We start from the raw sequence: 17,157 nt of genomic DNA, 5'->3' as shown, positions 1-17,157 counted from the left end.
CCGCTGTTCTTCTTGCTGTCTCTGTGGACCTCTCTCTTCTGGACTTCTCCTGCAGGTGGAACCGTGTGGTGTGGGTCCCTTCTCTCGGCAAGCATCATGTGTTCAAGCCTCATCCATGGTCGGTCAGTACTGCTTCCCTTTCTGCGGCCGGATCCTGCTCCCTTGTACCGATGGGCCACATTCTTGCCGCATCGTGGGTTGATGCCTGTTTCTGCCTTTTGGCTGCAGTGAGTCAGGCCTCTGTGAACGCTCACCCAGGTCTCTGAACACGCGTTCCAGTCCTGGGCGCGGGATTGCCGGAGCGTGTGGGAGCTGCGGGCCGAACTTTCCAGGAGCCCCAGGCTGCCTCTGAGAGCAGGACAGTCGCCGGCCGCGATGGCCGTGGTCCCGAGGAGGTGGTGGTGTGGGTCTTTGAGGCACGGCTCTACCCACCAGCCGCCCTGGCCCGGCGGGCGCCCCTAGGACTGAGGCCCCCTGTGTTCTAGGGCTGACTCACTTTCCCAGGCTGCATCTGTCCCCAGCACGGCGTGTCCTCCCCGCCAGCTTCCTGCCACGGAAGACCTCCGTGCCCCGCCCCGCACGGTTCAGGTGTGCTGTGAGAGCCGCAGGAAGAGCCCATCCCCAGCCGCAGGCCCTGCACGGTGGCTCTGACGCGGAGGTGCCCCACCTGGAAGCGTGCTCTGGGTGCAGCTCCCCGACCTCTGAAGGAGGCACGCGGGTGTCCTGAAAATGCCCTGCCAGGAGCAGTCGAGGCTCGCTCCGAACGCCTGGGCCCTCCCTCAGTCTCCCCATTTATGCAGCGAGGGCACTGTTAGAGCCGGACCAGTGTTTGCCAGATATCAGCAGCAGCTGTCTCTGCCGGGTTTTCACGTAAATATATTCACTCGCAGCAACAACTCTTTGCCACCAGCCCTGATGGAAAACCTCTCCCTTGGAATAATTCAAAGGCAGCCACTACCCCGCTTTTGTTGGCTTCCTTTTGTTTCATTGGTTTTCATTTTTCCTCTCATTTTGTTGATTTATTTTCAGAATCCTATTATGCAATAACAGTGTTGAAAACCGAGGCCCTGGAGAGCGGGTGCGAGCTCTTCCTCCTTCCCCGGAGCCCTGCCCCTCCCCAACTGGGCCACGGTGCACACAGGGGGTCGCAGTCTTGCCACCCTCACCCGCCACAGGCCTGCCAGGGAAGGACCCCCCCCACGCCCCCCGCCGGAGCAACCCCAGGCTTTCCTTCCCCCTCACAGGTCAGTCCTGGTCATAGGAGTCCGTGGTAAGAGCAGCGGGGATCCCTCGGGGATCTGATCTAGAAGGCACAGCTAGGGCTCAGTCTGTGAGGAGCTTAGTGCCCTCCAAGTAGGAGCCCCTTGGCACCTCACTGCCCGAGGCCAGTCTCCGGAGCCCAGATGGGGCCTTACCTGGAGGCTGGTGCAGGAAGGTCAGTGTGACCAGACTTGGAGGGGTGGCAGCTGTCCCGCCGCACAAAGGACCCGTGTCTGGCTTGTTGGAGCTGTGTTGTTCTTGCTGAGTTCAAGCACCCTGGCTTCCTGTCACCTACAACATGTGGGGGACAACGCACTAGGGACAGGCCTTGGTTTTGCTTTTGTTTGCCAGGTGTGCCGACCGGGCAGTGGGCCTTGGGGGGCCACTTGGGCATTGTTCCCAGACCAGCTCAGCCTCTGGCTCGTTCTACACCATTCCTTGTAGACGTGTACACCCATCCCACTGCCCTGCTCCTCACGCTCTAGGCTCTGAAGGGGGGTCACCAGCTTGCAGTCCAGGCCGGCCTTGGGATGCCTGAGTCGACTCACCGAGGCATCTCTGCGTCCCGGCTCAAATCGTGTGAGCCATGATAACAGGGATCACAGTGATACAAAATGGGATGCCTGTGTGCCCCTCCCACGAAGCAGGGCGAGCCCTGCCATTCCACTGACCACAAGCGAAGGTATTGACCGACTAGGACCCGGGTCCTTGCAATGACCGGCGGCATCTCTCCCGGGCTGTTTGTGGCTTTCAGCTTGGTGACAAGCGATAGCTCAGTATTGATTGGAAATTGCTCTGTGCTGAATGGAATGTCAATCCCATTGGACCAGGGAGCCTGCGTCGCTGTCAGTATGGGCTTGGGTGGCATCTCTTCCTTCTCCCCTGCCCCACACAGGGAGCGCGAGCAGTGTGGAATTAGGGAGCATGTTGATGTGTGTCGACAGTGCGTAGGATCATGGAAGTGATTAGGACTCATTAGAGTCATGAGGAAGTCAGCTTCCTGGGTGGCATCTCGAACCCTGTTTATTAACAGGCCACCCCAACTCGCCCACCCGTGTTTCGAAACAGCACGCCACAGGTATGTTTGTGATTACTGTTATTACTCGTGTGGCAGCATTTGGAAAGCCTTATTAAGTGATGGCCACTTGCTTCGTCATGACTGCACAGTATTGGGGACTCAGGGAAAAATTCAGTGTCCCTAGACACACAGTGCCATAAGAGGAGGAAGGCCCAGCTTCTATTCCTCCTGTAAAAAAAACTGGTGTTTCCATTTTGGACCCTTTTGTGATCTGTTGAAGTGCTTTGATTCTTAAACTGGAGCCGGCTTTCAGGCGAGCTTCGTCTCACCCTTTGTTCGTGGAGAGGAGTGATGGATCTCGCAGTCTGGAGGAATCCATCATTTTGGCTGCATCTGCTTGGTAGGCATCTCCAGTGTCTCTGATGTGACACTGGTTGGGATTTCAGCATTTCATCACATCTCCCACTGGAAGATTCTGTGTGGATGGTAGGAGGAAGAGGGCAGGTTCTTCTACTTGTTTAAGTTATTACTGTCTTTGCCTTGGGATGCTTATTTTTAGGAGCCATTAAATCAAGAGAAAGGAATCTGAGAGGGACCCTCCCCGATGAAGGGATGTTCCTTCTGTGTGCTGTTTGATTGCTCCCAGGGATGAGGCACTCACTACTTAAAAAAGTAACCCATCCCATCAAAGCTCAGATCTTTGTGAGATCTTTTCTTCTTTGTGTCCATGATCACCCACCCCTTGGAGCTTTTGGAATTGCTCAGAACAACTATGCTTACCTGTTTGAAAAACAACTATCACATCACATCCTTGGGGTAAAATTCTCTGCTCCTTCTGCTTTTAGTTTGATGATAATTTGCCTAGGAGTTTCTCCCCCCCCCCCCTTTTTTTTTTAAAAGATTTTATTTATTTGAGAGAGAGAGAGAGCATGAGCAGATGGGAGGGGCAGAGGGAGAAGCAGACTCCTGCTCAGCAGGGAGTCCGGGTGCTGGGCTCAATTTTAGGACCCTGGGATCATGACCTGAGCTGAAGGCAGACGCTTAACCAACTAAGACACGCAGGCGCCCCAGGCTGGCGCAGTTTCATACAAATGGCTCTAACTAGTCCAGACCCTCTTCTTCTAGGGGATCCTTGTGGATCCTGCCTACGCAAAGAATGCGGGATTTAAATTAGTCATCTGTGTCTCAGCCAATCCCCCCTTGCCCGCCGTCTGTTAATAGACATTCCTTTAAGATTGTGCCACAGGGTTGGATCCCAGCACTGACATGCATGGCCCCTTCCTGGCTGTCAGTTTTGGCTCAGAGGTGGGGACCTACCTAGCCCAGGAGAGGCATGGGACTAGTCAGAGATAATCTCCTGGCCAATCAGGGCACAGCCTCCCTCAGGCCAATCAGAACATAGCATCTTCTCCTGCTGCTGCCCTGGGCTCTGTGAGGAGCCTGGCCTGCTGGTCCGCATCTTACAACTTGTACTGGGATGATGCAGGCCTGTGGTCCCCCTCCTCCAGAGGGCATGAAGTAGGATCCTATCCCCTCTTGCTTCCTCATTTCCTTCAACCAAGAAACTTCCTTTTCCACGTAAGCCATCTCGAGTTGGTTTTCTGAGAGTTGCACCTGGAGACGTGGAAAAGTCTCTTACTGCCTCGGCCACACCCCTCCACGTTATTTTGGATTTGCACATGGATTCTGCGCAGCCAAGATGCACAGCAGAAGACTTTAAATAAAAATCCCAACCAGCATGATTTTTATTCCCAGAAGCACATCTTGCAGATGGTGGCCAGGAAAGGATCTGGAAAGAGAGTGGAACAGCCCCCCACTGCTAGTTTAAGAGATGGTTCCTCAATGCTGGGGCCTCTAATCTTATCTTCTTTCAGGGTGGGGGGATTAGGAGCCACCAGAGACACAACCGAGAAAACAGAGCCCACAGACACCTGAAGAAGCATCTTTATGAGTGTAAACCAGATTAGTTCAATCTAGCCTTATTTAAATATCTTAAAGCTCAAAACACGTTTATCTCAGAGAAGGAAAAGAGAATACTATATGGAGACTTGAGTTACTGTAATATCTTAGGTAGGTTACCGGGGGCATCAATTACTACATTGCCATTGGTCTTTTAGTGCACTAACTTTATTACCTTTATCTGGATTTATATAGTGTTTGATAGAGTTTATATCGCTAGATGCATAAAAACATTTGAGTGTGTTCATAGCTTTGTATCTGGGTGAGCCCCACAGAAGGGCTAATAAATTATAAAGCAATCTATCACTTTCGCTTAAAGGTATAAACCAGGTGACTCAGGCGGCGTTATTTATGTGTTGGCTTGTGCTCCAGACTGCTGTGTTTTGTGGGAAGGAGTGTCGTTGCATCGAGGTGGGCGGACATGGGGAACGTCTGCCCAGAAGTTGTTAGCGTGAATCGCAGGCTTCCACCACCCTTAACTCCTGCCTCTGCCTGCTCCTGCTTCCTCTTCCTTCCTTCCGTAGCCTGCCAAGGGTGAGTGCAAACATCCTGTGTACCTACCTCCATTCCTGTCTCCTTCCTGGGCTTGGGACACCTCCCTCTTGTTAACCGCTTGCCTGACCTCCAGACCAGTAGCCACTGGTTTAGGGCAAAGGTGAGGTCTGTGTGCTTCTGAGTTCCTTATGAGCTGTGTGGCTTGAGGGTGGGCTCGAGGGACGGGGTCCATAGACCCTTGGAGCTTGTTTTTTTCTGGCGCCATAGGGGTGGTACTACTTGTCCTACTCTTTGCCATCCGCAGACCCCAGGATCTGAAAGGGTCTTATGGGGGATGGCTGCCAGGCTTCCCTTAGCTCAGTGGTTCTCCTGCTGGCGGTGCACCAGAGTCCTGTGGGGGCGCTTGTGAGAACGGCTGCTGGGCCCTGCCCTGGAGTTTCTGACTCAGTCGGTTTGGGCTGGATCTGAGAATCTGCATTTCTGGCAAGTTCCCAGAGGCTGCTGGTTTGGGGACCATCCTTAAGAGAACCACTGAGTTAAACAGAAGGAGAGTCCACGTAAGGGCAGGAGCTCTTAGACCTTTCTTTGAATTATATTGCAGAGGAATTGTCCAGAATGTTTCTCTAAGGAATGTGATCAGGTCCGGACGGGACACAGAATGCCCTCCTGCATGATCACCAGCCAGATGCCCCCAGAGGCTGACATGGTGATGAAGGCGTAGAGGAGGTAATAGTCACTTGCCTCTCAGACACGCATTTACGAACGTAACTGTCCCTGACATTTTGAAGGCATCTGACTGTTGTCCGCGAGCCTTGGATGGCTGTGGGGGTTGGGGGTCTGTAGCCGCGTTCCACATCCTGTGGCCTGAAGACCAGGCTCCATGATCCCCACATCACAGAAAAACAAAGCAGGGACATTCTGTGGGACTCCCCAGCCCTGGGCCACACAGCCCACAGGGAGCTGAGCGGCAGCCCGAGCTCACCTTTGCCTTAAACCCATGGTTACCAGTTGGAGGGCCAGGTGGGTGGTTAATAAGAGGGAGAGGCTTAGCTCAGGGTGCTACTAGAGAATGCCGCCGGCCAGGTGGTTCCAGCAACAGACACCCCATTTCTCACCATTCTGGAGGCTGGATGCCCCAGATCAGGGCTCCGGCACAGCCAGGTTCATGGGCAAGTCTCCTTTTCTGGCTGGCAGATGGCCACCTTCTCCCTGTATCCTTGTAGGATGGAGAACAGAGAGGAAGCGAGCCCTTACGTGGATGCTGATACCGTTCGCGAGGGCTCCACCTCCGGGTATAATCACCTCCCCAAGGCCCCAGCACCTGATGCCACTACACTGGGGTTAGGATGTCAGCGTGTGAATTTTGGGGACAGATAAACATTCGGTTTGTGAAAATGAGGTGTTGGGGTTGCGTTTCTAGGAAGAAGACTCTGAGGTAGTGCTTAGATTCCGGGATTTCCAGTTGGGAGTGGCTCCCAGTGGGCCGAGACGGCTGGGCGCTCAGACCCGTCAGTCATTGGCTGGGGAAGGGTCACCCTACAAGTGGGCATGACCTTCCCCACCCTCACAGCAGCTGAGGCAGCGGGGCCCACCTGGAGGGGGCAGATCTTGGTGGTGCAGCTCCAAGCCCGCCACAGGAGGGGGGTCTGGGTGAGAGGAATCTGGGTATTTCGGGAGCCTGTAGGAAGCTGGCTCATTCGCTCACAGTAACTCCCCACTGTGTAAGGAAAATATCGGGTCCTTTGGCTTTAGGTGAATATAGTTACCTTGAAGTTCTATCTTGTGCTTGTCAGACCTTCTCTGGAGCCTCACATGCCCTGGTGTGGGGCCCTCCTGATTTCCCACCCTCGCCCTGTCCCCTTCCGCTCTCCTGCCCCCGACTTTGGGGGACGTGTGCAGTCTCCAGGAGGGAAGCTTTGCTCCTGCTCATTACCTATTCCTTCAAATCTTCTGTCTAAACACTGGAGCACTTAGTGCGCCCCAAGAGGCTCAGGCTTTTGAAACTCAAAAGCCAAGCGTCCCTTCTTTTTTTCAGCTGTTTCTGGGTCCCTCCTTCCCCGAGGCAGTGAACACAGAAGGCCCAGAGCACTGGAAGGGAGAGGAGCTGGGAGCAGGAGGACACACTGGGCCCAGGGAGCCCACGATTTACATTTCAAAAACGCCGTTCTGTCTCTTCCTAAGAATGTAGGTGTTGGGTGTGGTGTGGTCACGGAATCAGTGGGGCCCTGGGAAGAGACAAAGACAAGGCTCAGAAGAGATGTGTTGAGTACAGTCCCGGGCCCCAGACAGGGGCTCGCCACATCCCTTGCGGGAGCAGGAGAAGCGCCAGGGTGCTCAGCCGGCAGACAGGAACAGGGAGGAAGCCTAGGCCAAGCCTTTAGTAGGTTTCCATGGGAAAGGCAAGACGGCAGAGTCCACCACTTAGCCTTGGCTAGTTGGAAGAGATCCTGGGGGCCTCTTGTGGCCTGGCACCTGGTGTCCGGGTTATTTAGGGCAGGGACAGTATTCTGTGGCAGACGAGGAGGTGGGTGGGCATATAGACCTGGTACTGGTTAGTTTGGGCGGGTTGTGATTCTCTGTGGGAGTCAGCTGGCCTGGGGGAGGGGCAGCCTCTCCCTTGGGGGTTTGTAGGACTCCCAGATCCAGAGCATGGAATATATAGAAACTAAGAAACTGTAGTGAATGTCAGCGGTGCTGTCCTGAGTGGACGCCAAGTGGACAGATACAGTGGTTACCGAGAAGGCACAGTTCAAAACACCAGCCAGCACTCAGGATCCCGCAGAGCCCGCTGAAGTTCTGCTGGGAGAGCGGCCACGGCTGTCCCCACCCTTCACTTCGCAGAAACCAGGGTCTCCATCCATTCCCTGAAGAACACCATGACTCGCCAACAGCTCCCAAGATGACCTTCAGCATTTCCTACTCCAATGCCTCTATCTCCTTATTTGATTTCGTAGTAACATTTAATGAGATTTCTCCGTCTACAAAGAAGAGACCATTTCCAACAACCACTGAGTACTAAGTGCAGTAGCAATGCTCAGGAGTGAGGGGGGGCCCCCTTCTGATTTCTATAATCCCACGCTGCCAGTCTCCCCCGATTTCAGTAGGGCGCAGGTGTCTTCCTGGGCCTGGCCGAGCAGTTTCAGGGTTCAGTGACACAGAGCGCTTCACCCGTGGTGCACCTGGCTGAGAAAGTGAGAGTAGTTTTGGAAATATCAAAGAGTAGCTTTAATTTGGGCAGAACCAGGCTAGTTTTAAAATTCAATATTAAATACTGTGAAAAAGCATGTTAGACAAGGAGAGCTGGTTGGAACTGGATTTTATGACTTGAGATTTTTCATCGGAGATGGGCCTTGAGATGCAAATGTCCCCGGGTCCCTTGCTGGAAGCAGTTATCTGAGCCTTTAAACCAGGGATTGCAAACAGAGATGCCTGCAGGGCTTAGGGAATAAAGATTTGCTGGAGGGAATCAGGCCGAGTATAAGAAATTTGCTGTACCTGGCTTATCTTTTAATTCTTCTTTTGATAGGAACTCGGGTACAGAGAAACCTAACTGTAGGAAAAGCAACAGACTGCAGGCTTGATGAGGCCGTAGGTACCCAGACTCAGGGTTGATGGGGCAGTAGGGAGTGGAGTGGTCTGTGGCACGCTGCTGTCCCCACGCTCCAGATAAAAGATGGCGACAGCTCAGCCCCAGGGGATTGGATCATGGGAGGAACGTGGGCCTGGCCTTGTCAGAGCTGATTTACCCAGAAAGGCCATACTTTTGGATTTTCATGTGAAACCTCTTGATTTTTTATAATGTTAACAATTCCAGTTAAAAATAATAGGTGGGGTGCTCGCTTCGGCAGCACATATACTAAAATTGGAACGATACAGAGAAGATTAGCATGGATGACACGCAGATTCCTGAAGCGTTCCATATTTTTTAGATGTCCATCAACAGATGAATGGATCAAGAAGAGGTGGTATATATACACATTGGAATACTATGCAGCCATCAAAAGAAATGAAATCTTGCCATTTGCGACAACATGGATGGAACTAGAGCGTATCATGCTTAGCGAAATAAGTCAAGCAGAGAAAGACAACTATCATATGATCTCCCTGATATGAGGAAGTGGTGATGCAACATGGGGGCTTAAGTGGGTAGAAGAATCAATGAAACAAGATGGGATTGGGAGGGAGACAAACCATAAGTGACTCTTAATCTCACAAAACAAACTGAGGGTTGCTGGGGGGAGGGGGTTAGGGAGAAGGGGGTGGGATTATGGACATTGGGGAGGGTATGTGATCTGGTGAGTGCTGTGAAGTGTGTCAACCTGGCGATTCACAGACCTGTACCCCTGGGGATAAAAATATATGTTTATAAAAAATTAAAAAAAAATAATAGGTGGGTGAAACAAAGCAAAAAAAACAGCAACAGCAGTCAGAACACCTTTATTTGTTAAGTCATCTCTATGCCCAATGTCGGGCTTGCTTTGGGACCCCAAGATCAAGAGCGGCATGCTCTCCCAATCGAGGCAGCCAGGTGCCCCCGGTCTAAGGCCTTTCTGTATTATCTCAAGGTTTCTGAAATTTGGAGCTGGAAGGATTTCTAAGGCCTGCTAAATTCAACCCGCTACCTAATTAGGAGAGTTATTTGTGTGGCCTTACAGAGAGGCATTCTTCTGACAGCCGGTGCACCGACTGCCTAATGAGATGGGAGTTCCCACTGTTGACTGGCCACAGTTGGAAGGAATTCTCTTGGGTGGTAGGGAATGGAAACCAAGGCAAGCCAAAATGAGCCTCAGGAAACCACAGGGTAGAATGCAGCCAGCTGGACCTCGGAAGGGAAGCGGGGAGTCCCCAGAATCCCTCGTCTCTTCTCTTTGCCATGCTTCTTCTGCAGACTTGCTTTCTTTTCCTCTCTAGGGAAAGCCTTCCCCCCGTTCTCCAGCCCCCGGGGTGGGATATGGTCGCCTCATAGCTTCCTCCTTTACACACGTTTGTTGAACCTCTCACTGGTTCCTAGCACCACAGGCCTGGGAGAGGGAATCTGATGGTCTGGCCTGCAGTCAGGATAGTCGGTGCTGGTCCCATCAGCTACGGCTGGGGACAGGTGGCACGGCACAAGGAGGACTTCTGAGCAGCACTGGCGGATTCCATGCTGGGATTATATGCGTGACTCCCAGAATGGCCCCAATAGTTTAACCCCTCATAGAACTACTTTTCAGAATGGCCAGGAGCCCGGGAAGGCTTCTGAACGATTCTGTGGAGCTGAACTTTATTTCAGGGTGATTGTTTCTATCCTGCCCCCCTGTGGAGGCGCAGAGATGTACCTGCCCATCGCTGGGGACCCGTCTCCCCGACTGTTTGCCTCTGGGTTTCTGCTTGCAGCCCTTCTGTCTGTGTCCCAGGCAGTAAGCTCCCAATGTCCTCCTGGACCCTGGGTGCACTCTCTGGAAGAGCTTTCGTCGGCTACAATGTTCTTAAAATGTGTTATCTGATTCCATCCCGGCCTCGGGGATGGCTGTAAAATACTGGCATTCCTAAGAACGCGGAGGGGTTAACCAGAAGATGAAGGCAGCCCCCCCCAAACTCGCGTGCTCTGTGTCTGGAGCCCCGTGGAGCTGGGAGGGAGCAGCCTGCCTCCCCTGTGAGATGGGAGATGCGAGTGTGAGCTGTCTGAGTTTGAAGAATCCATCTGTCATTGCCGAGGAGCTTGGCTGGGAAATGCCCCCCGGTGGAGGCCGCCTCTGACCCCCTCCACAGATGGATTAAACCTCTGCCCGTGTGCTCCCTCAGCACAGTGGCCGTCCTCTTAGGATAGCTGTGACCCTGCGGTAGTAGATCAACTGTTCAAGTTCACCGTTACAGAGCGCGTGCGAGGGCCTGGCCCTGCGCACAGTCCGTGACAAGGAGTGGCTGGTTTCTTGTCTACAATGTGCTAAATCAAATCACATCACAATAATGACCATTTATGGAAGATGGTGCCAAGCATGTTTCTTCCATCACTTCATTTTCTCTCCTCACAGGAACCTCCTGGAGTTGATTATTCCCTCCATTCTAGAGCCCCCCCAAAGATACAAGGATGTGCTCAAGGCCACCCAGCCGAGAAGGCTGGGATCTGAACCTGTCTGCTCGCGCTGTGGCTCTCCTGTAACTTTCCATTCCTCCTTGTTTCGGGTCTCAGCCCACAGCAGGGGCTTGAGGGACATAGGGGAAGGAGAGGGAGCGGGAAAGCAGGAGCAAATTTGGGAGGAAGGGGCGATACCAGGGGGCATCTTCAGGAGAATTTCTGAAAGGCCCTTAGACCAGGTTCTGTGCTAAGGTTAGACGGGCGGCTCCAAGAAGCAGCAAAAGACAAGTTTCCTTGCGGTTTTTGCTTTTAAGTGTGTTCATTTTGTTTGCCAGCCAAGCGAACGGACAGCCTGGCTGGGGGAGGCCTCCTGACCCGTCACTGCAGAGGACTGGCGGAGAGGGACTCCTGTTTACGCGCATTGACTCCTGTCCTGGGGCTGGGGAATGTGCTCACACAGCCTCCTAAGTGATGCGGACTGTGGCAAGGAATGGACAGGGAGTCCTCATCCTCTTTGATTTGGTAGAACACGCGGGAACGGGGAGCAGGTGAGCCCGTTGTTTTGCGTGCCAGCGGGGGTGCAGAGTTCCCCGTGTGGCCTAGCTCAGAGCGCCGGGGGTGTGGGGGGGGAGGCCGGCAGCTTGCAGAGCACACTTTGTGAGTGTGAGTGTGGGGGTGTGTGTGAGTGACTAGGTGTGGGATTGCGAGTGTGTGAGTGTGTGTGCGTAGGCTGTGAAGCCCCAGTTGCCCACGGGGGCGGCATGGCTGTGCTGTAGGCTTCAGGCAATTATCAGTTCTCTCTCTGATTCAGTTCAAGGTGACTGTCAAAAATCCACAGAAGACTCTCCTAATGAAATGGAAAAGTGTGCAAATTTATCCTCCTGCATACAGATGCCTTTTCTTTTTATCTCCTAATAATTGCTCCCTTAGGTTCAGCTTCATGATATTAGAGGGTCTTCTCTTGTTCGACAATTAGTGGAAACAGTCCACCTTGCGTGCGTCCTGGAGTCGGGACCTCGGAGGCTGGCCGGCGGGCACTGGGGGCCCGGAGCAAGCTCTCACCCTTCTCCCGCTTTCCCTTTTTGTCTTGTTTATTTTTATCTTACGCAGTGGTTTGAACGCAGGTGGGGTGAGATGTTCTTGAGAGTAGATCTATCTGAGGGAAACACAACATCTTTCAGCAAGTAAAGATGAAAAAGATGCTTCTGGAAGCCCATGTCCTGGCTGACGTTGTCACCGGGAGTGATCGCGAATGTGACGGAACAAGGATTAATGCTGGGGAACAATTAGTACATGTATCTGGGACCCGTTTTAGGCTTCTGTTGTCAACCTGAATCGCTGAGTTTCAAGTCATCCAATTGTATATTTGTGCGTGTGTGTGTGTATAAAGATTTTATTTATTTATTTGACAGGGAGACACACACACACACACAGAGAGAGAGAGAGAGAGAGAGAGAGGGAACACAAGCAGGGGGAGTGGGAGTGGGAGAATCAGGCTTCCCACCCAGCAGAGAGCCCGATGCAGGGCTTGATCCCAGGACCCCGGGATCATGACCCGAGCGGAAGGCAGCCGCTTAAGGACTGAGCCACCCAGGCGCCCCTCTGTGTATGTTTTGAAAGCTGCATTTGAGTTTCTCTTGTCTTGGATTTCACAGAAGTGATTCTGGGTCAGTCAGTTCATTCATGTCCTGGCACCTGTCAGCGAACCCAGGAGATCTTGCTGCCGCAGAAAAATGACTAGCTTCCAACAGCAAGGGGCGGATGCCAGCTTCAGGAATCTGCCGCTCTCTTTTCTCTGACAGCCACGCTAGGAAATGAGGAGGTGGTTTGAAATCACAATGGAGTTTCTAAAAGAAGGGGTGTGTTAGTCCCCAGGATCCGCAGACACTGAATACAAGCTCACAGAAGGGAATGCGAGAGCATCAGCTGTGTTTTAAGGAAGGTCAGGCATGTGGAGTGGCCTCAGAGCTTGTTTTCAGGTTTTTTTTTTTTTTTTTAAAGAATTTATTTATTTATTTGACAGACAGAGATCACAAATAGGCAGAGAGGCAGGCAGAGAGAGAGGAGGAAGCGGGCTCCCCGCTGAGCAGAGAGCCTGATGTGGGGCTCGATCCCAGAACCCTGAGACCATGACCTGGGCCAAAGGCAGAGGCTTTAACCCACTGAGCCACCCAGGCGCCCCTTGTTTTCGGGTTTTATTGTCCATTACGTTGAAGACAAAAACTTTATTTAGGACTGAGGTAGGCCCAAACTGGCCCCCGGCCTGTTTTTGTAAATAAAGTTTTTTTATTTTTTTTATTTTTTTAAAGATTTTATTTATTTATTTGTCAGAGAGGTAGAGAGAGTACAGGCAGGCTGAGTGGCCAGTAGAGGCAGAGGGAGAAGCAGGATCCCTGTGGAGCAAGGAGCCCGATATGGGACTCGATCCCAGGACACTGAGATTATGACCTAACCCGAAGGCAGCCGCTTAACCGACTGAGCCACCCAGGCATTCCTGTAAATAAAGTTTTATTGGAATATAGGCATGCCCATTCATTGGCCTATGATCTGCACTTGCTTACCAAGCTACCAAGGCAGAGTTGAACAGATGTGGCATGCAAAGTCTAGAGTATTTCCAGCTGATTTTTTTTTTTAAGATTTTATTTATTTATTTGACAGAGAGAGAGAGATCACAAGTAGGCGGAGAGGCAGGCAGAGAGAGAGGAGGAAGCAGGCTCCCTGCCTAGCAGAGAGCCCGATGCGGGGCTCAGTCCCAGGACCTGATCACGACCTGAGCTGAAGGCAGAGGCTTAACCTTCTGAGCCACCCAGGCGCCCCCATCCTACCTGATTCCTTAGAGAAAAGGCTTGCCCCCGCCTCTGCTGAAGGATGACACCCTCTAACCTTTCCAAAAGGGGAAAATGCAGAGGGAGCCTGCTAGATTGTGCCGTCGGTCCGCGGCTACGGAGGACTGCTCATTTAGCTTTGTTTCACCTCTTCTGGGCAACTTGTCTGTTCTCCTCCGGGGAGCAGGTTAGAGGACTGGACACTCTTTTGTGCAGGGATTACTGCTTCTTGGCAGCAGTCATGACAAGAGGCTTTTAGGACAGAAGTTGGGAGATCTTTGTCATCAGCAGGCCTGCGGTTAATTAGAAACTGCAGTTTCTGGAGGTAAAAAATTGGTCAAATAGCAGTAATTTTACATGGTTCAACATTCTACTTCTGCCCTTTATATCCAGAGGCTCCCCATTTTTGCCAAAGGTCGGTGGAGAGAGAACCCAGCTGGCTTTTGTCTGCCCTATTTGATCTCTGCTCTTGCTTCTCTAAACATGCAGGGGTTCAGTGTTTCTGGGTTTGGCACCTCCACCAGGTGGGGCACTACCGGACCTGCGGGTGGAAGCTGTGGGGGTGTGTGGGGTGCTCCAGGGCGATGCTGTGTTGCCAGGGTCTGGATCTGCTTTCTTGGGTGCTGGGGGCGGGGGGTTGGTGACTGAATCATCCCTCCTCTCTTCCAGGATGATTCTCTTTCCCGGGACCTATGACTGTTCCTTTACCCAACAGAGACTTTATCGATGTGATTAAGTTAAAGATTTTGAGTTGGGGAGGTTATCCTGGCTTACGCGGGTAAGCCCTCAATCCCATCACAAGTGTTTGTGACCCTGGCAGAGCCTGGAGTGACGTGGCCACAAGGAACATGTGTGGCCATCAGAGGCTGGATGGTTTACCCCAAGAGCCTCCAGAGCCACAGGCCTCTCTGGACGGTGACATTTAATTTGAGTTCTACATGGGGAGAGGGAGTCAGCCTTGGCAAGCTCCGGGGGGGGGCAAGATTTATCCAGGCTGGGGGCCATATTCATATCCATAACCAACACATGCTGTGGGTGTTGACTGATCGGCAGGGATGCTGGGGCCCTTTGGAACGGAGGCCCGCTGTGTGCTGGGAGGGTGGCTGCAGAAGCTGTCCCGTGCTTAGGCAAAGCCTGCACGCTGTCACCTCTCTTGTCCTGTTTGATTGCCTTCTTTGCAGTCCACTTTCTGAAATTACCTTTTTTAAAAAAAATTCTTGAATTAAAAAAAAATTTTTTTTTAGGATTTTATTTATTTGAGAGAGAGAGTTTGAGAGAGGGCACACGTGGGGAGGAGGGCCAGAGGGAAAGGGAGAAGCAGACTCCCCACTGAGGAGGGAGCCCCGTGGGGCCCTATCTCTAGACCCCAAGGTCATGGCCTGAGCCGAAGGCAGACGCTTAACCAACGGATCCTCCTAGGCGCACCTTGTTTTTATTTTTTTTAAGTAATCTCTGCACTCAACCTGGGGCTTGAACTCGGGGTCCTGAAACCAAGACTCACATGCTCCAGCCTGCAGCCAGCCAGGTGCACCTGAGATTATCTTAATTTTCCACTTGTTGATGTTAAAGCTCCGTGGGAGTGGATTCCTCGTTTGTTTTGGAACCTGAGTGCTCGGCATAAAATAAGTTGTCGGGTAAAAATCTGTTGAGCGAATGGTGCGTTTCAGAGTGGGCCCACCTCTTAGGCACGGGGCTGCTTGGCATGGAGTTTTTTTTTTTTTGATTCTGATGTCTGTAGCTGCAGTAATTGTCTCAAGATTAAGTAATTAGAGAAAAGCCCGAGAACATCCTCAACCTTCTGGACAATGGAAATTTGTCACTGGGTTGAATTGGAACCAGTAATGACGCGACTCGTACGGGCCATTGGTCTTTTAAATGAAATTCTCTTTCCTTGGGTTGAAAAATACTCCCAAGAACCAGGAGTGAACCGAGCCTGAGGAGCCCCTCGTAAATGGTTCCTGTAATTAATCCCCTGGGACTCGGCAGCAGTGGCATCACGTCCATTACTTACGCGCAGAAATAAAGATAAATGTGCCTGGATAATAGCCCTGGGAAGGTATAAATCTCCCTTGTTTATGGGGGAAGGCAGCCCACGAGGACTTGTCACTGTGGTCCAGGTTCCGTTTGATTTCTGAGCACGTGTATACCGGTAGGAGCTGAGATTAGAATGAGAGTGTTACCAGAAAGGACGGGTGTGTCCAGCCTTCCTTGTGGCTTCGGGCTGAGTTCTCTGCGGCACCACTGTCCTCGAGGACTTCTCGGAACCTCAGAAATGATGTTTTGCTTGCGAATGAGCCAGGGATGCAGGTTAATTGGTAGAAGACATTGTGTTATGGAAGACATTGGGTTAACCAGGGCGGAGCTAGGACAGAGATCAGAGTGGATGTCGGTGCTCAGAGATGGGCCCAGGGATGCGTTTCCTTGGGTCATTTGCCGTCATGCTTTTGCCCATGGGTCAGTGTTTACTGAATTCCTGCTGTGTAAGTCTAGTGCTAGAAGCTGCAATTCTTTCAAAGTGGTCTTGCAGCCAGGACACACGCAGGGAGGGTTCCAAGAGCACCTGACTCTGGAAAGCCCCACACTGACCAGGCTCACGTGCCCCCCCACCCTGCCGACTGAACCAGAAGGCAGAGACAGGAGTGGTGATGAAACAAGAAAGGGGTTTATTTCAGCGAGGCCGGCATGGGGATGATGACGGACTGGGGTCTCATCAAAGACCGTCTCCAAAATGCTGACAAGACGTTCAGGTTCATGGAAGAAAAACGTGGGACAGAGCTTGACTGTGCGAAGGTCGGATCAGTCATTGTCTTGGAGTCAGTCACGAGTGGGGGGGTGTCTTGCCGGCTCCGAGCAATCTTCTTGTTTGAGGGAGTAGTTTGGGTTCCCGTCAGGGGATCCTCTGCCCTCAGGCTCCTTGATCTTAGCCAAGAGGCAAACTGGGGTCTCAACTAAACCTTGAGTTTAGTGGGAGTCGCCAACGATGAAACATTAGGGTCAAGATGGAGGCCGCTGACGTCCTCTGTCGGTCCTTCCGGGAACTGCACGCAGGGGTTCCCAAACTGCTGTTCCTTCTCACCGCGTGCCGGCCCTGCTATCACGTCTTCATACTTACCTTGAAGCCCACCTACTTGCCTTGAAACGTATGTGCCACGTGTAGCTACGCCCTCAGGTGTAAATCTTACTGGTCTGCTCATCCAGTCTGATCTGTTATATTTCCTTCTAACTCACATTACCGTAAGTTTAATTGTTAAAGATGTTCCTTGTTTACCGCCTAAAATCACCTTGTGTCCCACCCCGCCGCCTTCCCTACCGCGGTCGTTCGCCTGCATCCAAACAAAAACTTCCGCTTTGGCCGAACTTCTAGGTTTGGCAACTTCCTGACACTGCATTTCTTCCCTTTGTTTCCTGGGATGGCAAACTTTATGTATGTGTCCCCTTGGCTGAGGCTGTGGGATGCCCTGACAGCTGGTGAAGCTTCTTTTGGATGTGTCTGTGAGGGTGTTTCTGGAAGAGATTAACATTTGAACACTTGAACCTCCCCA

General features: G+C 52.1%; 1 protein-coding gene and 1 pseudogene across 2 annotated transcripts in view; both read left to right on the top strand.

The window, feature by feature from the left end:
- LOC132023068 (transmembrane protein 132B) overlaps nucleotides 1–17,157 on the top strand; it is a 351,058-nt gene that overhangs the window by 49,344 nt on the left and 284,557 nt on the right. The window lies entirely within an intron of this gene.
- On the top strand, nucleotides 8,565–8,658 carry LOC132024021 (U6 spliceosomal RNA; annotated as a pseudogene).

This window comes from Mustela nigripes, chromosome 8 (assembly GCF_022355385.1).
Source record: "Mustela nigripes isolate SB6536 chromosome 8, MUSNIG.SB6536, whole genome shotgun sequence".
NCBI classification, from domain to species: Eukaryota; Metazoa; Chordata; class Mammalia; order Carnivora; family Mustelidae; genus Mustela; species Mustela nigripes.
The sequence above is the reverse complement of the archived record's forward strand: the minus strand, read 5'-3'. Positions and strand labels throughout refer to the sequence as shown.